The sequence below is a fragment of the Oryctolagus cuniculus genome, chromosome 9, assembly GCF_964237555.1.
Source record: "Oryctolagus cuniculus chromosome 9, mOryCun1.1, whole genome shotgun sequence".
Lineage (NCBI taxonomy): Eukaryota > Metazoa > Chordata > Mammalia > Lagomorpha > Leporidae > Oryctolagus > Oryctolagus cuniculus.
Genome location: NC_091440.1, coordinates 128,574,566 through 128,598,267, shown reverse-complemented (window position 1 = coordinate 128,598,267; position 23,702 = coordinate 128,574,566). Strand labels below are relative to the sequence as shown.

General features: G+C 51.6%; 1 protein-coding gene across 8 annotated transcripts in view; it reads right to left on the bottom strand.

Moving 5' to 3' along the window:
- Positions 1–23,702, bottom strand: part of FGD4 (FYVE, RhoGEF and PH domain containing 4) — a 219,018-nt gene that overhangs the window by 122,995 nt on the left and 72,321 nt on the right. For 2 of the 8 annotated variants that reach the window (XR_011379053.1, XM_017343279.3), the window contains exon 1: positions 15,390–15,563. The exons of 5 other annotated variants lie outside the window; for them this stretch is intronic. The gene's annotated coding sequence lies outside the window, so the exon portion shown is untranslated. Of the gene's footprint in view, positions 1–15,389; positions 15,564–23,702 lie in introns of those variants that run through there. One more of the 8 variants, XM_070049626.1, reaches the window with a different exon arrangement.

Sequence of the window (23,702 nt, the reverse complement as noted above, 5' to 3'; positions counted from 1 at the left end):
GCTCAATGGCCTGAGAAAAGCCGCCGAGGATGGCACAAGTGTTTGGGCCCCTACACGCACACGGGAGACCTGGAAGAAGCTCCTGGCTCCTGGCTTTGGTCTGTCTTAGCCCTGGCTGTTGCAGGTGAGGAGTGAACCAGCAGACGGAAGATCTCTCTCTCTCTGTAACCATTCTTTTCAAATAAACTTTAAAAATCTTAAAATCAGAAAAAAGACGCAAGCAGTTACGAATTATCTAATTGAGGAGGAAACAGGGAAATACAACTCTTGGGAGTGGTGCCACATGTGCAGTGCTGAGTGTCAGCAAAGATAATGGGAAAGCAGGCTTTCAAACCCAACAAACCTGCACCAAACGACAAGGCTCTTCTTGCTTTCAGAAACATTCTTGTTGCCTGTACGTGGCCAGCCCTGCTGTCCATCCAGGGCGCCCGTCACCCCCCTCAGCCACTCTCACCATGAAGGAGCTTGGGTGGCCTTGCCCTCACTGGTTCCATCCGTTGCTTTCTCAGGCACCTTCCATTTGCTGGATTTTGTGCAAGCACCTGGGAGTGCACAGATGATAAAGACAAAAGCCCATGACTCCCATAGCATCCCCCCCAATCCGGGGGCGCTGGACAGGAAGGGAGCAGGACCCTCCCACCGGAGGGGGGCCCCGGCCAGAGGCTGGGACACGGGGCAAAGTGTGAGTCCCCGTTCTCGCTCCACGCAGGGAGATCTCCTCGTCTCCCGGCTGTGAATGGGAAAATGGGAAACGACCACTTCTTCAGCCCAGATCAGGCCGACAATCGAAGTGCGCGGAGCTGAAAGCCGGAGATGTGACGCAATCTGGCTAGGGAGAGAGACTATGGATGAACTCCCAGCCGCTCTCTGGAGCTCAGACAGGGCACAGCAGCTGGGGGAAAAGGTTGGCAGCAAAACGCCGTAGTGGAGGGTGCCTGCAAGGAGCCAACTGCTACGGTAACACGTTCTTTCAGCAAACCACACAGCAGCCTCTCACAGCACTTCTTGCCTCAAGACCCGCAATGCTAACGTGCTTTCCACTGAAGCACAGAGAACCAGGAACCCACCGGCGGGGTGGGCAGCCCTGAGACTTCTGCACGGATATACACTCACTGTTCAGTGTTACACGGTCAGCTCGCAAGAACCTTGTTTTGTTTTCTGGTCCTCTCCACCCCACACCCCACAGAGCAAAGCTCAGTTAATTGGCAAGGATAAAAAGCGTCAGAATCGGAAGTGTGGGGCCGGCACTGTGGTGCAATGGGTTAAGCCGGAGCCTGTGAGCCAGCAGCCCCTATCAGAGCACAGGGTCCAGGCCCAGCAGCTCTTCCGATGCAGCTCCCTGATAATCCCTCTGGGAAGGCAGTGGAGGGTGGCCCAGTGCCTGGGCTCCTGCCACCCATTTAGCAGACCCACACAGCATTCAGGGCTCCTGGCTTCAGCCTGGCCCCATCCTGAATGTTGTCAGTATTTGGGAGAGAGCCAGGCGATGGAAGATCTCTGTCTCTCCCCCTCTCTCTGTCAATCTGCCTTTCAAATATTTAAATATTCTATTACATATTAAATTAAATATTTGAGTATTTAAAAAGGAAAAGAATTTCAAGTGTGATGCATGAAGAAAAACTGGAAGTTTCTTTTAAAACCTCTCATGGTTTTCCTTTCACAGTCACATTTCCCTTTTCTGCAAAAGAGAAGCTAATCCAATTCAGACTAATATTGATTTTATGTGGCATTTGTTTTCATAATCATAAAAAAAATACAAATTTCACACATAGATCTAAACCAGCAGGACACCTAATGAGCAACTTAAAGCAGTTCCTAAGTAAAAACGTAACCACTGTATTGGCTAGGGATGCACCATCTGCCCTGCTGCCCAGGCTAGGAGCCTCGGAGCTGTGCCTGCCACCTCCCACTCCTCACCGCATCCGGACACCTGGTTCACCCCCAAGTCCTCCCAGTTCTGCTCCCTGAGCTTCCTCAGCTCCATCTCGTCCACATCCACGGGCCACTGTCTCAACCCCGAGGACTCATCTCCGCCCTGTGCCATCTGGCCCTCATCAAAGTGCACCTTGCAGCCCCTCCTCCTCCACAGGGCTATCAAGGTCACCTCTTACAAAGGAACACGCTGTGTGCCAGCTCGCAGACCTCCAGGGCTCTCTCCACGGCAGTGGGACAAAGCCCACCCCACGGCGCCGCTATGCCAGTCCCGATATTTCACTCACACCACTCTCCTGTGTTCCACACTGCACTCTTCTACAGCTTTCAAGCTCTCATGGATTCGGTTCCTTTGATAGGAAGTGCCCGTCACGCCTGGCAGATCCTGTGTCTTACCCTTCAGATCCAGGGCAGAGCTGCTCAAGGTGACATCGGCTTCCTGGCCTGGGCCCAAACCCTGACCCTGATCCCCTCTCTGCAGCCATGCACGGCACTCTGCACGCACCCTCGTACGGGTTTTGACCTTGCACCGTACCATGAACTTACTTAAGGGTGGCTACTAAGAGCAGAAGCCTGGCACACAGAAAACACGTGTTCAGTAAATGAACATCCAGGCCAAGAAATGAACCTGCCTGTGGCAGGACAGGTGCTTCTGAGCTGTTCTCTATGAAATATTTGTGCCAACTGTGTTCTCCTGCTGCCCAGGTCCACAGAGAAGAGAAGAGCCCCTCTGTAAAGGTGTTGCACCTGTGCACAATGGAAGCGGCAGCTCGGGGTGGCCAAGCTACGGGACAAACAGCTGCCACCTGCGCCTCGAAGCAACTGACTCCTACACTGCTTCCTTTTCACTCCCAACTAGCAAAAAAAAAAAAAATCATTAAAAAAACACATTTTTTTAAGATGTTAAAATTCATCTATGCTCTCCAGCAGGGAAAAAGCTAGGCCTGTTTCACAGCAACGTGGCTTTCAGACAGCCAAGCTACGCTGGACTGGCTACTGCTAGTCCACCAGCTACAGACCTGGTCCCACCGAGAGAACAAACTATCACCTTGACAACCGTCCATCACAAGGCATCACGAGGTCACAGGACGAGCCCTAAAGAGGACAAGGGCGCCAAGCGTGTGCCACCCACACGAGCCTGAAGAGAAGCCAAGTGAGCTGGGAGCCATGAAGATGCCACCCCAGAGCCCTGAAACCAGCCCTGACCTGGTGTGCAGGACGCACTCATGAGAACCAGGTAGAAGTCAGCAATGACCACAGGACAGACTCCACATCCCAGAGAGCAGAAAACCAATTCAAGGAGTTTTACTCTACTGACCCATTTAGATGAATAATTTTATTCCTAGCCCATTTTTTTAAGAAAGGGAAATCTAAGTGTTTTAGAAAATAATGAAATTGTTTCAGTTCAAGAACTGTTCCATCATTCTCAAGAACAGAAAGAACCACTTTAAATCTTCCTTCACTTTAGCAAAAAGATGATGGATTACACACGTACCACACACATGCACATGTGCATACACATCACACAGATGCACACACTGCACACACAACATACACCCATACACACACACCCCCATTCACGCACAGGTGTACACACACTCACCACAAACACCACACACAAGTGCACAAACACATCACACCCACAACAGACTCCACACAAACACCACACATGCACACATGCATGCACATAAAAACTACATACACACACCCCATACCCATGCATACAAAACACATACACATCCACACCCCACACACATGCACACATACAACATACACCCCACAAATTCGACACCTGGCCGGCGCCGCGGCTCACTAGGTTAATCCTCCGCCTGCGGTGCCAGTATCCCATATGGGCGCCAGATTCTGTCCCGGTTGCCCCTCTTCCAGTCCAGCTCTCTGCCATGGCCTGGGAAGGCAGTGGAGGATGGCCCCAGTGCTTGGGCCCTGCACCCCATGGGAGACCAGGAGGAAGCACCTGGCTCCTGGCTTCGGATCGGCGCAGTGCACTGGCTATAGCAGCCATCTGGGGAGTGAACCAATGGAAAAATGAAGACCTTTGTCTCTCTCCCTCTAATTCTGCCTGTCAAAAAAAAAAAAAAAAAAAAAAAAAAACCTCCACACCTACATGAACATACACTCACCACATACACCCACACAACAGACTCCCACACACTCACCTGCACACACCACACATGCATATGTGCATACACATACAAACTACATACACACACACTGCACACTCCATATACCCATACCCCACATGAACCCAGATACACTTCCCAAACACACCACGTACACCCTATATCCATCTACCTACACTCCCACACGTGCGCATGTACATAAACACCATATACACTCATACCACATGCACACACACCAGGTAGACCCATACACCACATACACCCCACACACGCACGCACACACATACACACGTAAACACCACACATCAAACTCCCCCCCCCCCGACTCACACACATACCAGTAAGACTCCAGGTCCTCACCATGTAGATCAGTTACTTCTGTGAAGTTTCAAGGAATTTTACACCTGAAAATTCAACAAGACGGCTGACTTTTGAAATAGAGCTAATGCTGCATCACTGTCATCACTTAACCCAAACCGAAGACCCAGGGCTGCTCCTTCTCACGTTTTCTTCCCAGAACGTGGTTAAACTCAAAAAACCAGCAGATGGCCCACAGGGGAGCCCCTCCAAACCTAGGCTTTGTACCACCTAGCGTTCACCTCATTGGAGAGTGAACAAGGAAAACACCTCGGCCATTGGGCAAGCAATAGGGTTGCCCTCTCTTGTCCACAACTATCCAAACCCGAACTCCCACTCCACACCCATCACCACCCGGGCCTCACAACGACTTTTCCAACATAATGCAGTCCCCGCCAACCATCCCGCTCTGGACCCGACTCAGGTCCGTCCCCTCCCGCTCCACCACAGACTCCGAGCACTGCTACGCTCCTCACCGCTCCGGCGAGAGGCACCCGCTCTGTATGACGGCGTCTTCCTCCGACGCTTACTAGTGCTTTCCTTTTTTAAAGAAAGCTTTCTAGAGCAAATTCATTCCCCTCCCAGAATTCTGCTTGAAAAAGACTGAAAATCAGCCAGCTGCACACGCACGACAGCTGAATTTTCTCTGCAAAGTCTGTGACAGGTGAATTTTCTCTGCCAAGTCTGTGACAGGTGAATTTTCTCCGCAAAGCCTTACCATCTCTTCCCACTGTGTACCTCCCCCGCAGGAACACCACCACCAACAGCAAAGGCATTCGTGTATAGCCCAGGCCACAGCTGAAACTTCTAATTATCAGGGAATAAAAAGTAGTTTACATTCATGATTATAAAATTCCTGTAAGGTCACTGTGGATAATCATTTTTAAATGAACAGAAAAACTGTAAATACAAAAGTGATTTTAAAATTTGTAGATAACTATGGGGCCAGCACTGAGGCGTAGCGGGTAAAGCTACCACCTGAAGCACCGGCATCCCATAGGGGCACTGGTTCAAGTCCCGGCTGCTCCTCTTTTGATCCAGCTCTCTGCTATGGCCTGGGAAAGCAGTAGAAGATGGCCCAAGTCCTTGGGCCCCTATACCCATGTGGGAGACCTGGAAGAAGCTCTGGCTCCTGGCCTGGGATCGGTGCAGCTCCGGCCATTGTGGCCATTTGAAGAGTGAACCAGAGATGGAAGACTTCTCTCTCTCTCTCTGCCTCTGCCTCTCTGTAGTGTTGCCTTTCAGATCTTTAAATTTAAAAAAAAAAAAAACAAAAAAACAAAAAAAACAACTGCAGATAACTAATGTTAACCCTCTAGGAACTCCAGGACCCCCCGACTCCATGGACACCTTAGTGTGGTTTCTACCCACGAACATCCCTTTTCTCTAAAGTTACATTCCAATACAATCCCATCAAGGTTGCATGTACCAGTGCCATCTCACTAGTCCAAGTGATCAATTTCAGTTCACAATTGATCATACTGATAGGTCTAAGAGTCAAAGGGATCACATAAACAAGACTATTGTCTGCTAATACTGACTGATAGAATTAAAAAGGAGAGAACGATCCAACATGGGAAACGGGATACACAGCAGACTCATAGAATGGCAGATGTCCTAAACAGCACTCTGGCCTCAGAATCAGCCCTTAAGGCATTCGGATTTGGCTGAAGAGCCCATGAGAGTATTTTAGGCATGGAAAGCCAAGACACTCTGGCAAAAAAAAAAAAAAAAAAAAAACACAAAACCTAAATGAAAGATCTCTGCGAGTAAGATCCCAGTATAAAGAATGGGCCATCAAAGAAGAAGGTACCTTTCTCTGAAGGGAGGAGAGAACTTCCACTTTGACTATGACCCAGTCTAAATAAGATGGAAGTCAGCGAACTTAAAAGGCTTCCATAGCCTTAGCAACTCATGACTGGAGCCTAGGGAGATTACTGACGCCATAAACAAGAGTGTCAAATTGTTAAGTCAATAACAGGAGTCACTGTGTACTTACTTCTCATGTGGGATCTGTCCTTAATGTGTTGCCAATGTGAAGTAATGCTATAACTAGTACTGAAACAGTATTTTACACTTTATGTTCTGTGTGGGTGCAAACTGATGAAATCTTTACTTAATATATACTACATTGATCTTCTGTATATAAAGATAATTGAAAATGAACCTTGATGTGAATGGAATGGGAGAGGGAGTGGGAGATGGGAAGGTTGTGGGTGGGAGGGAAGTTATGGGGGGGAAACCATTGTAATCCATAAGCTGTACTGTGGAAATTTATATTTACTAAATAAAAGTTTAAAAAAAAATAGTTACAAGGGGATCCCATCCTTGCAACTTATTCTCTAGGATAAAACATATTCAATGGGGCCAATTCTGAGGTATAGCAGATGAAACAACTACCTGTGATGCCAACACCCCATATGGGCACCGGTTCATGCCCCGGCTGCTTCATTTCCCATCCTGCTATGGCCTGGGAAAGCAGCAGAAGAGGCCCAAGTCCTTGAGCCCCGGAACCCATGGGGGAGACCTGGAAGAAGCTCCTGGCTCCTGGATTCAGCTGGCTGTTGCAGTCATCTCAAGAATAAACCAGAAGTTGCAAAATCTCTCTCTGTGTGTCTCTCTATCTCTGCCTGTAACTCTGATTTCTAACAAATAAATACATGTTTAAGAAAAAAAAATTCAACCAAAATGTTCTCCAAAAAGATCTGTCAGTTTACCGTATCATGTGAAGTAGGCAATTGCCCTAACCCAGAATACGAGCGTTCACAAAGTTCTAGTAGTAAAATAAGAGTTCTTTGTGTATTTCTTTGATTGCCAGTTATATGCACACCTATTCACGTCTTTGTCACTTGTGTGTCTTCCTTTCTGGACTGTTCCTGACCACCCAACGGCTCACGCAAAGACAGTGGCTCATCTCTTCACCTCTCTAGAACCTGCTGCCGCAACAGTTAATTTTTCTGTTATTATGTGCGTAGAGCAAATGTTGAAGTGGCACAGTGGGTTAAGCTACATCTTGGACTCCCACATCACACACTGAAGTGCCAGCCTGCGCCATGGATACTCCACTCCCAACCCAGCTCCCTGCTAACAAGCCTGGGACGCAGCCAACGATGGCTCCAGCACTTGAGTTTCTGCCACCTATGCAGGAGAACCGAGTGCAGGTCCTGGCTTCTGGCTTCCGGCTTCAGCCTGGCTCAGCTCCAACTGCTGCAGCCACCTGGGAAGCGACCTAGCAGAGGGAAGAGCTCTGGCTCCCTCCCTCCCGCCCCTCCCTCCATACCATCCCAACACTCACTCAATCTACGGCTCAAAAAAATCTTGACCTATTTATGTGGCACAAATGGCTTTGTAAATAAAGAAAATGAAACATAAAGGCTCAGCATACAAGGCTGAAGTCAGAACGTACCAGAGTTTCTACCCTAGTCCATCACTTAACGGTCAGTGACCTTGGAAATATCATCTCCTAGCAACAGTTTTAATTAATGAGGATAAATCCCCTTATCTGGAGTATTTGTTGAAGATTAGATGAGATAATAAATACACTTCACTGTGTGTGGTGTACCAACACACCACTGCAATCATAGCACTGCATTTCACTTGCTCAAACCAAACAATGTAGACACAGGAAAACAGCTGCGTGTGAGACACAAACACAGACGCCACAGGCCCTGCAGAGAGAGGGAGCCAGGCACACATCGCGAACGTGGCAGCCCCACTGCCCTGCCGGCTCACGGTGACGCTCCAAGGGTGAGCTCTCAGCCCGAGAGTTTAAGTCTCGGTCTGTATTCCACACTGCTGGCCCCAAAATGCCCGTCAGTCATGCTGTCACCTAGCACACAACCAAGCTAGTCAGGAAAACACACACACACACAGGCCTTCCAGAACTGGAGCTACAACGTACTAGGTTAATCCTCCGCCTGTGGTGCGGCCAGCCGGTGTGGGCACTGGTTCGTGTCCCGGATGCTCCATTTCCAATCCACCTCTCTGCTATGGCCTGGGAAAGCAGTGGAGGATGGCTCAAGTGCTTGGGGCCCCTGCACCTGGGTGGGAACCTGGAAGAAGCTCCTGCCTCCTGGCTTCGGATCGGCGCTGCTTGGGCCATTGCGGGCATCTTGGGGAGTGAACCAGCAGATGGAAGATCTCCCTGTCTCTGCCTCTGTCTGTAACTCTGCCTCTCAAATAAATAAACTTTAAAAAAAAAAAATAGCCAAGCCTTCCCAAGGGACGTTTCAAGGCCTTTTCTGGCTGGATGCAAATTCCACCCTCTGTGCTGACTTCGGAATCTCAGCACTAAGTGTAAGATGCGACGGGTATGTGTTGTGGCTGTGAGGTGGAAGGCGAGGTCGGCCTGCCCCAGGGGAGGGGCAGGGACTCCAGCTGCCTAGGCTCCTGTTCCCTCCCACGTTCCCATCAAACTGAACTGCCGGTTCTTCTTGGAGGGTAGAACTGCAGACTACTTCTGTGCAGACCACTATTCAGAAATCTCCTCTCTTGGGATCCAGCACGTACCCCTCCAGGCCAAGTCTCCATCTCGAGCCCCGCCCTGGCTCAGATCCTGCCCACCATGCCGCCCTGCCATCACCTGTGCAGAACTGGAGACCCCAGCCCCAGCTTGCTGCGCAGGGGCTCACCCCTCCCCTCTGCCCTGCACCCTCTTCCTTACGTCGCGGCTCCCACGGCACACAGTTGTCTCACGGTGGTCAGCTGGGCCTGGGGGGAGCACACATCCTATCTCTTCCTGCTCCTCGGCCAGAATTCAACAAGGGGAGAGGGAACACAAGACAGTGTGCACGGGGCAGCCATGTGGCCTAGCTGTTAAGATGCCACTTAACCAAGTCACAGTCCGCATCACGGAACCTGGATTCCTGACTCCAGCTTCCGGCTAAGGTGGCCCCTGGGAGGCAGTGCCCATGGCTCAGGGGGCTGGGTCCCTGGTGCTCACTGGGGGAGCTGCATGGAGTTCTGGTTCCCGGCTCTGGCTGCAGCCCAGCCTTGCCCATTTTGGGGAGTGAACCAGCACATGGGACAGCTCTTTTTCTCTTTCTGCCGTTCACCTAAATCAGTATTTAAAAACGCGGGCTGATGGCCCTGTCAGGCTCCCACCGCCAATAGGAACAGATATTTTAAGATTCAAGGGGGCGGCCGGCGCCACGGCTCAACAGGCTAATCCTCCGCCTAGCATCGCCGGCACACTGAGTTCTAGTCCCGGTCGGGGCGCTGGATTCTGTCCCGGTTGCCCCTCTTCCAGGCCAGCTCTCTGCTGTGGCCAGGGAGTGCAGTGGAGGATGGCCCAAGTGCTTGGGCCCTGCACCCCATGGGAGACCAGGAGAAGCACCTGGCTCCTGCCTTCGGATAGGCACAGTGCGCCGGCCGCAGCAGCCACTGGGGGGTGAACCAACAGCAAAAAGGAAGACCTTAGTCTCTCTCTCTCACTGTCCACTCTGTCTGTCAAAAAAAAAAAAAAAAAAAAAAAAGATTCAAGGGGCTGGGACCAGCACTGTGGCGCAGCGGGTTAAAGCCCTGGCCTGAAGTGCCAGCATCCCATATCGGCACCAGTTCTAGTCCTGGCTGCTCCTCTTCCGATCCAGCTGTCTGCTATGCCCTGGGAAAGTAGTACAAGATGGCTCAAGTCCTTGGGCCCCTGCATCCGTGTGGGAGACCTGGAAGAAGCTCCTGGCTCCTGGCTTTGGATCGGCGCAACTCTGGCCGTTGCGACCATCTGGGGAGTGCACCAGCAGATGGAAGACCTCCTCTCTTTGTTTCTACCTCTCTCTGTAACTCTGTCTTTCAAATAAATAAAATAAAATAAATCTTTAAAAAAAAGATTCAAGGGGTTTTCACCGAGGCCCTTCAGAGAATACCCCAGCCCTCACCATGTTTAGGGCTTCACTGCACTGTGGGTCTCGACCTCTTGCAATAGTCCAGGGGGGAGAACAAGTGGGAAAACTGAGGCGTGGCGGGGTGAAGCAACAGGCCAGAGACATCCAGGGGTCAAATGCACAGCTGTGCCTAACCCCAGCCTGCAGAAGCTGTCCTGGAAAGCACTGAAGGACAGGTGACGCTTCAGCCAACATAGCTCTGGAGCACTCTCGTCAGCGTGATCTGGGCCCCATGGTGGGCTCTCCTGCATTCCCACCTCCATCGCCGGTGTCTGCCCAGGGAGACACCCCCCCACCCCCGCCAGGCTAAGGCCCACCGCCCCAGAACACACCCGCAACATGCCGCATTTCATCTCCACACAACTGGCACAGTTGGAAATGACACCGTTCACTCCATCTTCCAATGTCACCCGAGTCCTGGCCCTTCGTGTCTGCCGCCAGGGCCCCCACGTCCCTGACAGCACAGAGCAAACGTTCAGCAAAATCACTGACAAACCAATGAGAGGTTAACACTGATGCCAGCAACATCACCAACAGGGGGCAGGGAGGCCCTGGGCCGAGTGGACCAAGTGGTCAGGTGAGCGGGGCAGAGGAGAGAGGAAGCAGTCGACCGGAGCATGCTGTGTCTGCAGCCGAGTCTGTGGAACCCGTGTGTGACCCTCAAGAGGTGACAGGTGTGCGCCCCACAGTGGAGGCACTTGTCTTTGGGGCTCCCTTCCCCAGCACCCCGTCCACCATAGTCCTAGCACCCTCACCATCAACATTCTTATCGGCGCTTTAACTCCCTGTAGACACAGCTGGGAGGCAGAGGGTCAAGCGTCTGGTTGGTCCGGCTGCTCCTTTGCAACAAGGTCAGGCAAAGGGACATTGTGGTAATCACCTTGCAGACCTGTGCGCCCTCCAGGCCCAGGGGGGAATCACGAGTGCTGGGTCTGCGGGAGACGCCCCAGATGCACTCCCCCTGGGGGGCCACGTGCAGTCGGCTGACCTTGCGCGGAGCCGCCCGCCATCAGCTCTTTCCACCACTCCGAGGCTCTCTGACCCTGGGCGAGCTGCTTCATCTCCATGACCTGGGATTCTTTACAAGCAGGGGCTCTACACCACGGATCATGTTTAGATTGGGATCTCTGAATTATGCGAAAATAAACACGTGGCAGTGTAGGAGACGGATCTAAAAATACGCAGCAGATTCTGTCCGCCTGCCTTATGGGAACACCCTGTGTCTCATGGTTTCACTCAGCTCAGGACAAGGAAACTGGTTAAACAAAACACAATATGGCATTTCAGACAGACAAGGAGGAAGTAAAGGAAGATAAGTCAGTCATTCAAAACAGTTGTTTCAAAAGAACAGCCCCGGAGTGGGGGTCACGTGTAACACAGAGAACTCTTCCGCGATTAAGGTCTTCCTAGACTCACAGAACTCCTCAGGCTCTTCGTGGGTTCACACAGGGGCGAAGCAATGAGCAGGCAACACGGCTCACACAGGATGCTCCAAGACCCAGCACCGCCCACAAGGCCCCCTCCTCGCCAATTTATGGCAAGTTTGCTTTGATTCTCCAGACACACAGGGGCTGCACACCAACAGACCCGGATGGCACAGAACGGCTGCCCACGCCCACGCCACAGGCTCCTGCAGGGGGTGACGCCGGCAAATGCAGCGACTTTGACAAAGCTCTGGGAAGTTTCCACGGCGCTCATGCCTGCCTTCAGGCTGCTCCTCCCGCACCCTCTGCGGATGCAGCCATCAACCCATCCCTGCAACCCTTCAGCCAGGCAAAATGGCATTGTAGAAGAGGGTAGAAAGGGGCAGTTTTCAGTATCTCTACTTTTTTTTTTTAAACTGTTTGCTTGTTCATTTATTTGAAAGGCAGAGAAAAAGATAATGCTTCCATCTACTAGTTCACTCCCTACCTGTGCACAACAGCTGAGGCTACATAAGACTGAGGCCAGAAGCTAGAAACTCTACCAGGCTGGGTCTCCCATGTGGGTGGCAGAGACCCAACTACTTGAGCCATCCCCCGTGGCCTCCCAGGGTGCACATTAGCAAGAAGCTGGATCGGAAGAGCTGGAACTCACTCCGATATGGGACGCAGGCATCCTAAGCAGTGATTCTTAACTGCTGTCCAACCATCTACCCCACTTCTTTTTTTACAAAGTCATGAAAAACGCTAACAGGTGCAGTGCCAAAGACACGTGGGCACAGCAGCAGCAGCACCAATGAGAGCAGCTGCAGGCTCGCCAAACCCTGCTTCCCAGCAACACAGACAGCACAGCCAGTGGGACCACAAGGGCACCCCACAGTTAACTTCCAAAACTGCATTACCAATCTGTACTCCAAAGCAAAGAAACAGAGTATCTCGATTTAGGACTTAGGCAAATGTGTCAATCAGCACAGGAGGAAAAATTTAAGAAATGAAGCACTGTTGTTACCTCCTGGACCTTCTTGTCTGAATAAAACTTGGTCAGGAAGCTTCCGGCAGAATGTGTCAATGGCAGAAGCAAAGATGAGACGGAGCTGAATTAGTGTGGGCTGATGTGCTGTCTACTCAGACCCTTACAGGTTTCAATAAGCATTTTAACCAGAGTTTCACGTCTGTCACCTATATGATAATTTTACAAACCTTGGATCGAGGCTAGGTTTATAGTATTTGAACATAAACTCATCATTCAGTAAAATCCAAAGGTTCTGTAAGACTGACAAGAGGTGGAATGCCCACATTCCACGCTGGAGGGCCTGGGTTCAAATCCCAGCTCTGCTTCCAAGCTTCCTGGTGAAATCCAGCCTCGGAGGCTGCAGGTGATGGCTCGGCTGGTCGGGTCCCTGCCAGTCACACGGGAGACCTGGAGTTTCCTGGATCCCAGCTTCAGCCTGGCCCAGCCTTGGCTGCTGTGAGAATTTGGGGAGTGAACCAGTGGATGAAACATCCTGTGTATGTCTCTCTGCCTTTCAAATACAAATCAAATTCTTTTTAAAAGAGTCGGAAAAGTTGGAGGCAGCTTAGACTCACTGACCTCTAGCCACCACTCTCCCTCGCCCCATACAGGGACGGTGAGACTGAGAAAGAGGCCTTCAGAGGAGCCCTGCAAGTCAGAACTGGAAAAATTCATTTGCACAAGTTGCTGTGCACACAGAAGGTGGAGGTGGGCATCTCACCAGGACCCAGAACCACACGCCCTCAAGGCCAGGCTGGTGCCACAGGCATGCCTGGGGCTGTCCCGGGGGCCCACTCTTCACCCATTTCAGGAAAATGCTACCCTCAAGAACCCCTTCATGACGTGTCAGTGGGTGACAAAGCTTTCTGACAGTGCCCTACAAAACCGCGTGGTTGTATCACTCATTACTCAGGAGCCAAAGAGCACATTAAGAAATAAGCTTCTAAATCAAAGTAAGCGACTAAGTGCCTGCCCATCCTCACAAAAGGCTGGGATGCATTTGAACATCAACATGCGCTTTCAAAACTCAACCTCCAAACTTTAACTCAGTAATAAAAACAGGCAGCAACTCCCCAGCCCTCCAGAACCCGAGACCGTACAGCACCATGCAGCCCAGCTCCGTGGCCTCAACGTGACATCCTGGGCACCGCAAGCCACACACTTCACACCCAATCACTCGGGGGCTTGTTCAGGTTGCTAAGCTACGCGGTAATTAAAGCAACACGAACACCCTCATCCTCCCACCCCAACCTCTTATTTCTTATGAATGACTGGTTTTTACAGACAAAAGTCATACCCCAGCAACGTAAGATCAGCCTGAACATTTTCACACATGATACTAAGATGATTTCCAAGCATTAAGATGTATATTATTAGTGAATAGCAGGTGCTCATAGAGCTGACCAGTAATAGGTACCTAATCTAATTGTGCCTACTAACAAAAAACCAACTAAGAAGTAATATACACGGACGAGAGATTGCAAAAGGCAGTACGAATCTTTAAGGCAATGACAAATTACTCCAGGAACCCACAAGTCACAGTCAGGCCTGGAAACCTGATCGGGAAGCCTGCGTCTTCCACCTATCCGATTTCACACTGTCATTAACGAGAGAAAATCAATGACCTTCGCTGGCTGCCTGGGCAGTCACCCAGCCGGCAACAGGAATGCCCAAGACCACAGCAGAAGGCACGGGTAGAAGGAACCCAACTCCCCACGCACAGCCTCTCCCTGCCCCCCTTCCTGGATCACATAAAAAAAATGGAGGACCTGGTTGGAGCCCCTGAGCACTGGGCGCTGTGGCGTAAATGCCAGAAAAACTTACAACACAAGTCTCGGGGTGTAGGCAGCACTCTCTCTGTTCCTCCCTGTGCTATTTCAGGGCAGAGTTTTGGGGAGGGCAACACACTGCTGCTTGACACAGGACATAGAAGTCCCTTGTTTCAGCTCCCAACCTCTTGGCTGCCCAGAAAAATGTCAGTCATCCATTTGTTAGGACGAAAATCTCCCTCGGCCGCTTACAATACGCAACACACATTTTAAGGAGCTGCTGAAATAGAAAAACAAAGGGAGCCCTTGAGAGAGAAGCCGATCTGCCTAGCGGTGCCCCCTTCCTGCGTCCCCAAGCCTGCAGCCTGCCCTTGGAGCGCTGTCACATCGTCCCCGCATTGCTCAGGCCCTTCAAACTTGTGCAAAAGCCTTGCAAAAGAAAACTGTACAAACACCTCCTTTGCAAACAGCAGCCGGTCACGGGGGGTCGGTCATGTGGGCCCGGATAATCATTAACAAAATCATAACCTACAAACGTCCCTGACCCGAGACACGCTGCAAAGAATGAGCAGGGACGCCAACCACACTGTGGCCATGGGCGTATTTCAGAAAAAACACTGGTGTAATTCACCAGACATCCTCCCCGGCCGCACGCGGGGTCCTAACGCAATTTCACAGGCAGGAGCGCGTTTAAAGGTCAAGCAATTGTTCTTTCATTTTCCCACGTCAGCAGGTGATTTTACGGGCACTACCGGGCAGCCTAACACCACCACCAGGCCAGCGTGCCGTGCTGGCGGCTTCCTCTCCTCGGACCACATGGAGATCATGCGCCATGCCAAACGTAGTAGGAGCTGGGGAGCTGGCAGCTGGGAACTCACCTTCTGAAGCCGAAGGTATCCGTCGCAGCCAGCAGTCAGGAACGGCCACACCGAAGCGCCCTCATTTGCTCCTCCAGCGAGCCCCCCGGAGCCTCCCGCCAGCCCAGTCCATGGCAGATAACCTGGGGCCGCCCAGGCTCCCGGCTTCCAGTCCCCAGCCCAGCCAGGCTAATCACATCCCGTTGGCGGGGAGTGAACAGATGGCGGATTCCATGGCAACCAGCCCTCCTAAGGCGATTGGTAGGAGTGTGTGACTACTGCTTATTGGGTAACAATCGCTGCCTTTGTACTCCGGCCTCACAAATCCTGGAGGGAGGAACATATACAGCCGCTCACATGCGCAGGGCTTGCCTAGCAGGTGTTTGGCTATTTAAACAAGGCAAGGCAGGCCAGCTAAAAGCTTTCCACAGATTTGCCCGTGGTGGCACCGAGTCCTAATACCTCAGATAGCAGACGTGGCCCGCTCAGGGACAAAGGTCACGAGAGACTCAACTGGACAAACAGGAAAAAAAGAAAAGAAACTGGAAAGTTAACTTGAGAAGTCAAGACGAAGCCTTCTAGAAACCTCAGTGGCACTACCAAGACGCTTTCTAATTGGCGATCCGCTCAAAGCTGGGTTTGTTTATGAGGATTTCTAAGCAAGTACTTAATCGTATTTGCAAAAATCTGAGTTTGAAAATAAAGTGCTAAAAATCAGTGGTTTTATGTATAAATAATTTTTAGGGAAAACTCGAGTCAGTGTGTGTGCTGAATCTGAGAGGGGGCTACCGGACGTAAAACTCTGACTGGAGCCTCAGCTCCACGGTGAGTTCTGAACCACCACTGCGGTCCTTCTGCAGGTGAGCGGGTGGCCCCGCCCCCGGGCCCACCAGCGAATCAGAAGCTGCCAGGGCTGGATACCTGCTACAGGTAATCTACTGATACACGCAAACTATCCATCAGAAATCGACTTTTATAAGGGCACAGCAGAGAAGCAATGCACGTGAGTCTAAAAGAAAGCCAAAGCTGTGCTCTGTGCCTGGACGTTCAGACACTGTCCCCCACCCTGTGACCACCCCGCCTTACGCCCCGACTCCCACTCCTGGTGTGAACCAAAGTGAGACACAAAAACGGCAAAACTAATACTTGCAGATGATAGGATTCCTATAAAAAATCTAAAGGAGCAATTCGGAAATTACTTCTAGTACCAGCAGTTCAGCGAAGTACCCACATATGTAAATACATCAGCACAAGTCCTGTGTAAAAGAGCTATCAAAATATCACTACTGTTGGGCTTAGTAACAAACAGAATAATCACAAAAAAAAAAAAAAAAAAGAACGCCAGGAAATATTATCTTCAAGAAACCTGTAAACCAGTTTAGGAGAATGATCTTTTAACGGGACAAACAAAGGAAAATTCAACAGAGAGACAGAAGGTGCGAAATAAAAAACAGTTAAAGATGCTAAACCTTCTCACTGCCTAGTCTTTTTCTTTTTTATAGATTTACTTATTTATTTGAAAGGCAGAGTTACAGAGAGGAAGAGGGAGAGGCAGAGGCAGAGGCAGAGGCAGAGGTGGCCCGACGCTGTGGCTCTGTGCTAGGGGCCCAATTCCTGCTCCCTGGGGCACTGGCATCATCCTCCCCTATTCCCAAGACACTGCTGCTCTGGCTGGCACTGATGACTGCCACACCCAGCCAGGGGTGCACTGCCGCCCTGGGCAACTTTGCCAAGGCCACTTTCAATGCTGTCCCCAAGACCTGCAGCTCTGTGCCGCCCGACCTCAGAAAGAGATTGTGTTCACCAAGTCTCCCTATCAGGAATTCATGGGCCATCTTGGAAAGACCCACACCAGGCTGTCTGAGCGGAGCACCCAGACTCCAGCTGTGGCTACAGGATAGCTTTTTATACAAGAAGAATAAAGTGAATTATGCCTGTCTAAAAAAAAGAAGAATGGGTAGAGTACCAAGTTTTTAAAACATGTTACAAATACCAGAAATACACTCACTCCTCCTGTATTTATGACTTGGGGACAAGCCTGTCTGTCCACGAAGCCCAGATCCTTGCATCCCACACCCCTGGCTTGGGTACTTAATAAGCATCTCAGGTGTAACATCTCAAAACCAAGCTCCTGATTCTCCCCCCACCCATACTTGGTCCTCTCGAATGCTTGTGTCTGGAAACATGGATCCCACCCTTCCAATGACCTCCGCTAAACTCTGGGAAACCCATCGCCTCCCGGAGACCTCACAGCCTGCCTCCGCCCCTCCTACCCGGCCTGGGCCACCTCATCACCCACCTCTGGACTCTGCCTCCCCACGCCTGCTCAGGAGACTGTCACGTCTTATGTCACAGCTGGCTGAAAAACCTGCTCCTCACACCACTGACTCCCTCCCTCCCTCCCAGCCCACCTGCCCCGAGATGGAGCGGACATGCCGTCCTCCTCCTGTACCTTCTCCAGGGTCTGGGCAGCGAGGGTGTTTGCCGCAGGTCGCACGTTCCTGTGCACATCTCCCCTTGCCCTGGGAGCCCCTCAAGGCCACACTGACACTGTGTTTCCAAGGCCAAGCAGAGGTCCTTGCACACCGAGAGCCCTGAACAAGAGTGCTGGAGGAACAGAGGGAGGAGACACACAATGTGCTATCCCAGAGCAAACTCGCAGGAAACCGGAGGGCCCGGTAGCAGGTGAACGGTGATGCAAATGACATGCCATCGGACAGACCGCCAGTCATCAAGCACCGGTCACAGGCTGGCAGTCAGGGCGCAGTGAGCTAGGCTGCCACCCAGGATGCCACGTCCCATTCCAGAGTGCCGGCTGGAGTCCCAGCTGCGCTGCTTCCTGTTAATGCTCCCGGGAAGACAGCAGATGGTGGTCCAGGCACTTGCATTCCTACTGCCAATCTGGGAGACGTAGATGGAGCTCCTGGCTTTGCCCTGGCCCAGCCTTGGCTGCTTCAGGCATCGGGGGAGTGAGCCAGCAGATGGAGGACCTCTCTCTCTGTGTCACGTTGGCTTTCAAAAAATTAACAGATCTTTAAAAAATAAATACATGGCAAGAGTACAGTTAATGATATTTCATTTTTTAAAAGACTTATTTATTTGAAAGAGTTAGAGAAGGACAGGCAGAGAAAGAGAGAGAGAGAGAGAGAGAGAGATCTTCCATCACGGATTCACTCCCCAATTGGCCCACATGCAGGGGCCCAAGGACTTGGGCCATCTTCTACTGCCTTCCCAGGCCATTAGCTGGGAGCTGGATAGAAGTGGAGCAGCCAGGACTTGAACCAGTGCCCATATGGGATGCCGGCACTGCAGGTGGCAGCTGTACCCACTACGCCACAGCATTGGCCCCAGTGATATTTTATTAATGACAATGAGTGGCTGGTACATGCTAGATCCTGTAACAAAAACTTAGCAGGGCATGGCACTGCAGTATGGCGGGTAAAGCCGCTGCCTGCCGTGCCAACACCTCATGTGGGTGCTGGTTAGAGTCCTGGCGGCTCTACTTCCGATCCAGCTCTCTGCTATGGCCTGGGAAAGCAGTGGGAGATGGCCCAAGTCCTTGGGCCCCTCTACCCACATGGGACACCTGGAAGAAGCTCCTGGCTCCTGGCTTTGGATCGGCTCAGCTCCAGTGGTTGCAGCCATCTGGAGAGTGAACCAGCGGACGAAAGACCTCTCTCTCCTCTCTGCCTCTACCTCTCTTCAACTCCACCTTTCAAATAAATAAATTAATCTTTAAAAAAAAAATATTTCTATTGAAACAACCCAGAGAGTACAAAGTTGGCACCATTACCCTCAAATTCTAGGTGTGGACACTGGGACTCAGAGTTATTTTTATTTTTATTTTTTAAATTTTATTTGAAAGTCAAAGAAACAAAGAGGCAGACAGCTCACTCTGATCCACTGCCTCACTCCCCAGTGCCAGCAATGCCGCAGCTGGGCCAGGCTGAAGCCAGGAGCCTGGCACTCCATCTGCATCTACAGTACGAGCAGCCAAGACCCAACTGCTAGAGCTACCACTGCTGCTTGCCAGGGCGCACGTGAGCAGCAGCTGGATCTGGAGCAGATGAGCCAACCAGAACGAGGCACTCTGACACTGCGTGCGGGTCCCAAGCGGTATCTTAACTGCCCAGCAGGGCCTCAGGCGCGCAGCTCTGCGTAAGGCCTCAGGGCCTGGATGGGAACCCATCTGTCTGAGGACAAACACTGTGTTTCAGTCACTGTGCCCCACCGAGTCCTGGAAGGCGCAGTAACTAACAGAAAAATCGCACGCTCACCAGGAACACACCCTACAGGCAAAGGATGACATACGAAAGAAGAGGCGTGCGTATTCAGCCTGGGTGTTAGGACACTGCACCCACGTCAGGGTACGGGAACAACACTCGACTCCAGGGTCTGACTTCAGCTCCCTGCTAACAAAGATCCTGAGAGAGGCAGCAGGTGATGGTTCAACTCATCAGGTCACGTCACCCAGGTGAGCGACCAGGACTGCCCCCGGCTTCCTGCTCTGGCCCCCCGCACAGCCTTTCCTGGGTGTTTGAGTAGTGAACTAGTGGTTACAGGTGCTCGCTCTCATTCTCTCTGCTCATCAAATAAGCAAATAATATTTTAAAAAGAAAAATAAAAGGGATTCTTAGGAACAAAAGTCCAGGCGTAGCCGGACTTCAAAATTTTAAGAGCAGCTACGAGGAGGAAATAGTGGTGATATTTTCCTTTCCTGCTTTCCAAAAATTTTTATGTCATAGATAACAATTTTCTAATAACATTTATCCCTCCTACACATGGTTTTCAATGTTCCTTCCACTGTGTGCTTGGCTCTATTAACTAGTGAGACAAAAAAAAAAAAAAAAAAAAAAACACAGAGGAAGAAGAAGAAAAACTTTAAAAAATTTTAAAAAAAAACTTGACCCGCAGTTTCTGGAAAACTGGTTGCCTGGGAATGACTCAGACTGAAGCAAGGCGAGTGGGCGGCTGTGTCCCCTCCAGTGCCAGGCACACCTGTGCATGTTCCACACACTGTCACCACAACAGAGCCTTAAGCGACACCACCCAGAATCGACTAACAGGGCACCACATGTACCCGGCAGAGCATGTGACAAAGAACCAACAATACCCGTAAAGGTCCTCAAGATATAAGGGGCTGGACACAGCAAAGCCTGATAATTTATCTTCCTCAAACACCAGGGCACAGCACTGCGCCGGTACCTGCTGCGGGCACCCCGTGCCAGGTGCCTCGGGGTTCGGCTCGCCCACCTGCCTGCCCAGCCTCACCGGACCCAGCTCCTCCTGGCTCTTTTCCTCAGTTCCAGGTTCAATCCAGGAAGAAACCCAAAGTCAGAGGTTCCCAAGCGCCTTCAAAGCATAGGGCGGTCAGCCTCTCGGCAAGATTTCTCAGCTCCTGAGACCTGCGCTTACTGAGTCGCCAGGCCCAGCGACCTGAGAACCGTTCCGGACGGGTGAACGGGAGCTGCTTGAAGATGTCACACACACACACCACCGGCAAGAACCACGGCTGCTTTCACCCCACACTCAAACCTCTACCAGGACCCACTCCTGGGAGAGGGGCGCCTCCAGGCCCTCTGCCCTGTCTCGTGCCACAAGCTACCACCACACGTGGCTCCCCTCATTTCTGTTCCACGGGGAGTCTCACCTGCTTGCACCAGCGGCCAACTGGATCAGCCAAGAGAAACGGCTCTAGTGTGATCTCACAGCAAAACCAGAGGTCCGGGGGGCTGGCAGCTGGCACCGTGTCCGGTGCAGGCTGCTGTGCTCCCCTTCAAATGGTCGAGTGTCCTGGCACCCAGCACGGGCAGGGGTGTCCCAGGGCCCCGGCACTTAGCTCAGGAGTGAGTTGTAAGCCCTTAGCTGGCACGAAGCCCCATAGTTAGAAACCGAGAGCGCTGGGCTCTGCTCTGCTCCTTGCTTGCCCTCTCTGCTCCGCTGCTTTGTTGCAGGGGAGGGGCTGGGGAACAGCACCTGCTGTGCTCTCTCCTGCCCGGTGGCAGTCAACGCCTTAGGGACCAGGGGTCTCCTACTGTGCTAGGAAGAAGAGAAAAAAAGGAGAAGCAAAGACAAGAACAAATACTGGTTTTGCAGAAGGACATGGCACACTGCAACTGTGAAAGGTCTGCCCCAGGGACACCCTTGTGTGTGGGGGGGTGTGGGTGGTGTGGGCAGGACGAATGGGCGAGCACCCAGAGAGCTGGGAACCGAGCCGGCACAGGAGCCCCACGGACGCACACCACACAATGCCGCCGGCTCTGCCCCGCCACCCTCACCTTGCAGGCTCCTCACTCTTGCTCAGACTCCCTGACAATGGCTGATGCTTTGCAGTGACGCCACACTGTTAGCTTTTAGTCTGTGGCTAGTAAACACAATCAAACACCCTATCCTGGAGCAGCCATTGAGTCGAGCGAGTTAGCACTCCTTCGTCACACATCAAGTACCTGGGTTGGATCCCATGCTCGCGTCCTGCCAGGGCAGACCCTGGGAGGCAGTGATGATGGCTCGGGTAAGAGGGGCTCCTGCCAAACCGGTAGGAAACCTGCAATGAGTTCCTGGCCCTTGGCTTCCTCCCAGCCTCACCTCCCTCTCTGCAGGCATTTGGGGAGGGAACCAAGGGTTGAGAGCGCTATCAGATAATTTTTTTTTTAAATCACCTATTCCAACTAGAAATGAAATAAGCGTAGAAGCATCAGGTGAAAGGCAAGCATTGTTGGACAACAGGGTAGGCGGCTGCTGGCCCTGCCAGCGTCCTCTGTCGGAGTGCCAGGCCAAGTCTTGGCTGCTCTGCTCCTGATGACCTCTCCACCAGTGCTCCTGGGAAAGCAGTAGAAAATGGTCCAGGTCCTTGGGCCCCCGCCACCCAAGGGAGACCTGGATGGAGTTCCAGGCTGCTGGCTTTGCTTTGGCATAGCCCTGGTAATTACTGCATCTTTCTGGCTAGTGAACCAGTGGATGGAAGATCTCTCTCTCCCTCTCCCTATTACCCTGCCTTTATAAATAAGTAAGTAAGTAAGTAATAAGTAAATAATGAAACTGATTAAGCAACCACATTAAGCAACACAACCAGTCACAAACACTGAAAGCACAAAATATAACCTCTGGTGGCACAGCGGGTAAGGCCGCCGCCTGCAGTGCTGGCATCCGATATAGGCGCCAGTTCGAGTCCCAGCTGCTCCACTTCTGATCCAGCTCTCTGCTATAACCTGGGAAAGCCGTAGAAGATGGCCTACATCCTTGGGCCCCTACACCAGTGTGGGAGACCTGGAGGAAGCTAGCTCCTGGCTCCTGGCTTCAGATCAGTGCAGCTTCATCCGTTGGGCCAATTGGGGAGTGGACCAGTAGATGGAAGACCCCTCCCTCCCTCTCCCTCTCTCTCTCTCTCTCTCTCTCTCTCTCTGCCTCTCCTTCTCTCTCTGTGTAACTCTGATTTTCAAATAAATAAATAAATCTTTATTAAAAAAAAATACAAGTTCTGTACAGAGGCAGGATTCCCCTACATCAGTTACCAACAATTTCATATTTTTGGCTGACATGATCTAAATGTTTTTTTTTTATCTGACTGTTTTTTTCTCTTGGGTTTATCTGTAAAGGGAATTTAAGAATAAAAGCATAGTTGGAGGGCATGGAGTACTTCACAAGGGAAAAAAAAAACACATAGAAGTAAATCGCACTTTGCGTCCAGTTGGCGTGGTTTGGTGACAGATGGGTCGTGCAGCCTGGTTAACAGAAACATTCAAAAGATGGCCCACTCGCCTGTGATGGGTGTGCACTTCCGAGAGGCACGTGCTGTTCCAAGGCCCGCCCTGACACCACCCACAGGCAGCCTGGAGGAGGCCAAGTCTACACGGGGCGGCCAACTCCAGGACGCTAGCTCAGGCCCACCAAGGCCCCGGGCACGCTCTCCACTGAACTGGAGTGACAAGCTGTCTTAGTAAATGAGAGCAGCAGGAGTGAGCTCCTCACCGGGCTGTGTGCCGCTGTCTTGCTCAGCGAACGTCCCTTCCCCCAGACCCTCCCATGCGGAGGGGGCGCACACGGGCAGCTGCTCCTGTCGGCTGCTTGCACGCTCTTGGTTCCTGCCCAGATTTTCCTGAGTGACTCACTCGCAGCTAACTGGAACACAGACATCTGAATTCTTTACAGTAAGTCTGCAAGTGAGGGCTCCAGCGAAACCCACACGTATCACACCGCACACTCGGGTTACTGCATGAGGTATGTTAATCCCCAAGTGGACCTAAAACATCGGCGAGAAGCTCGGTCAAGTGGGCCAAGGACTAAGGTCAAAGACCGCTCCACACACAAGCCTGTTTCGTTTGCACAACCCATACG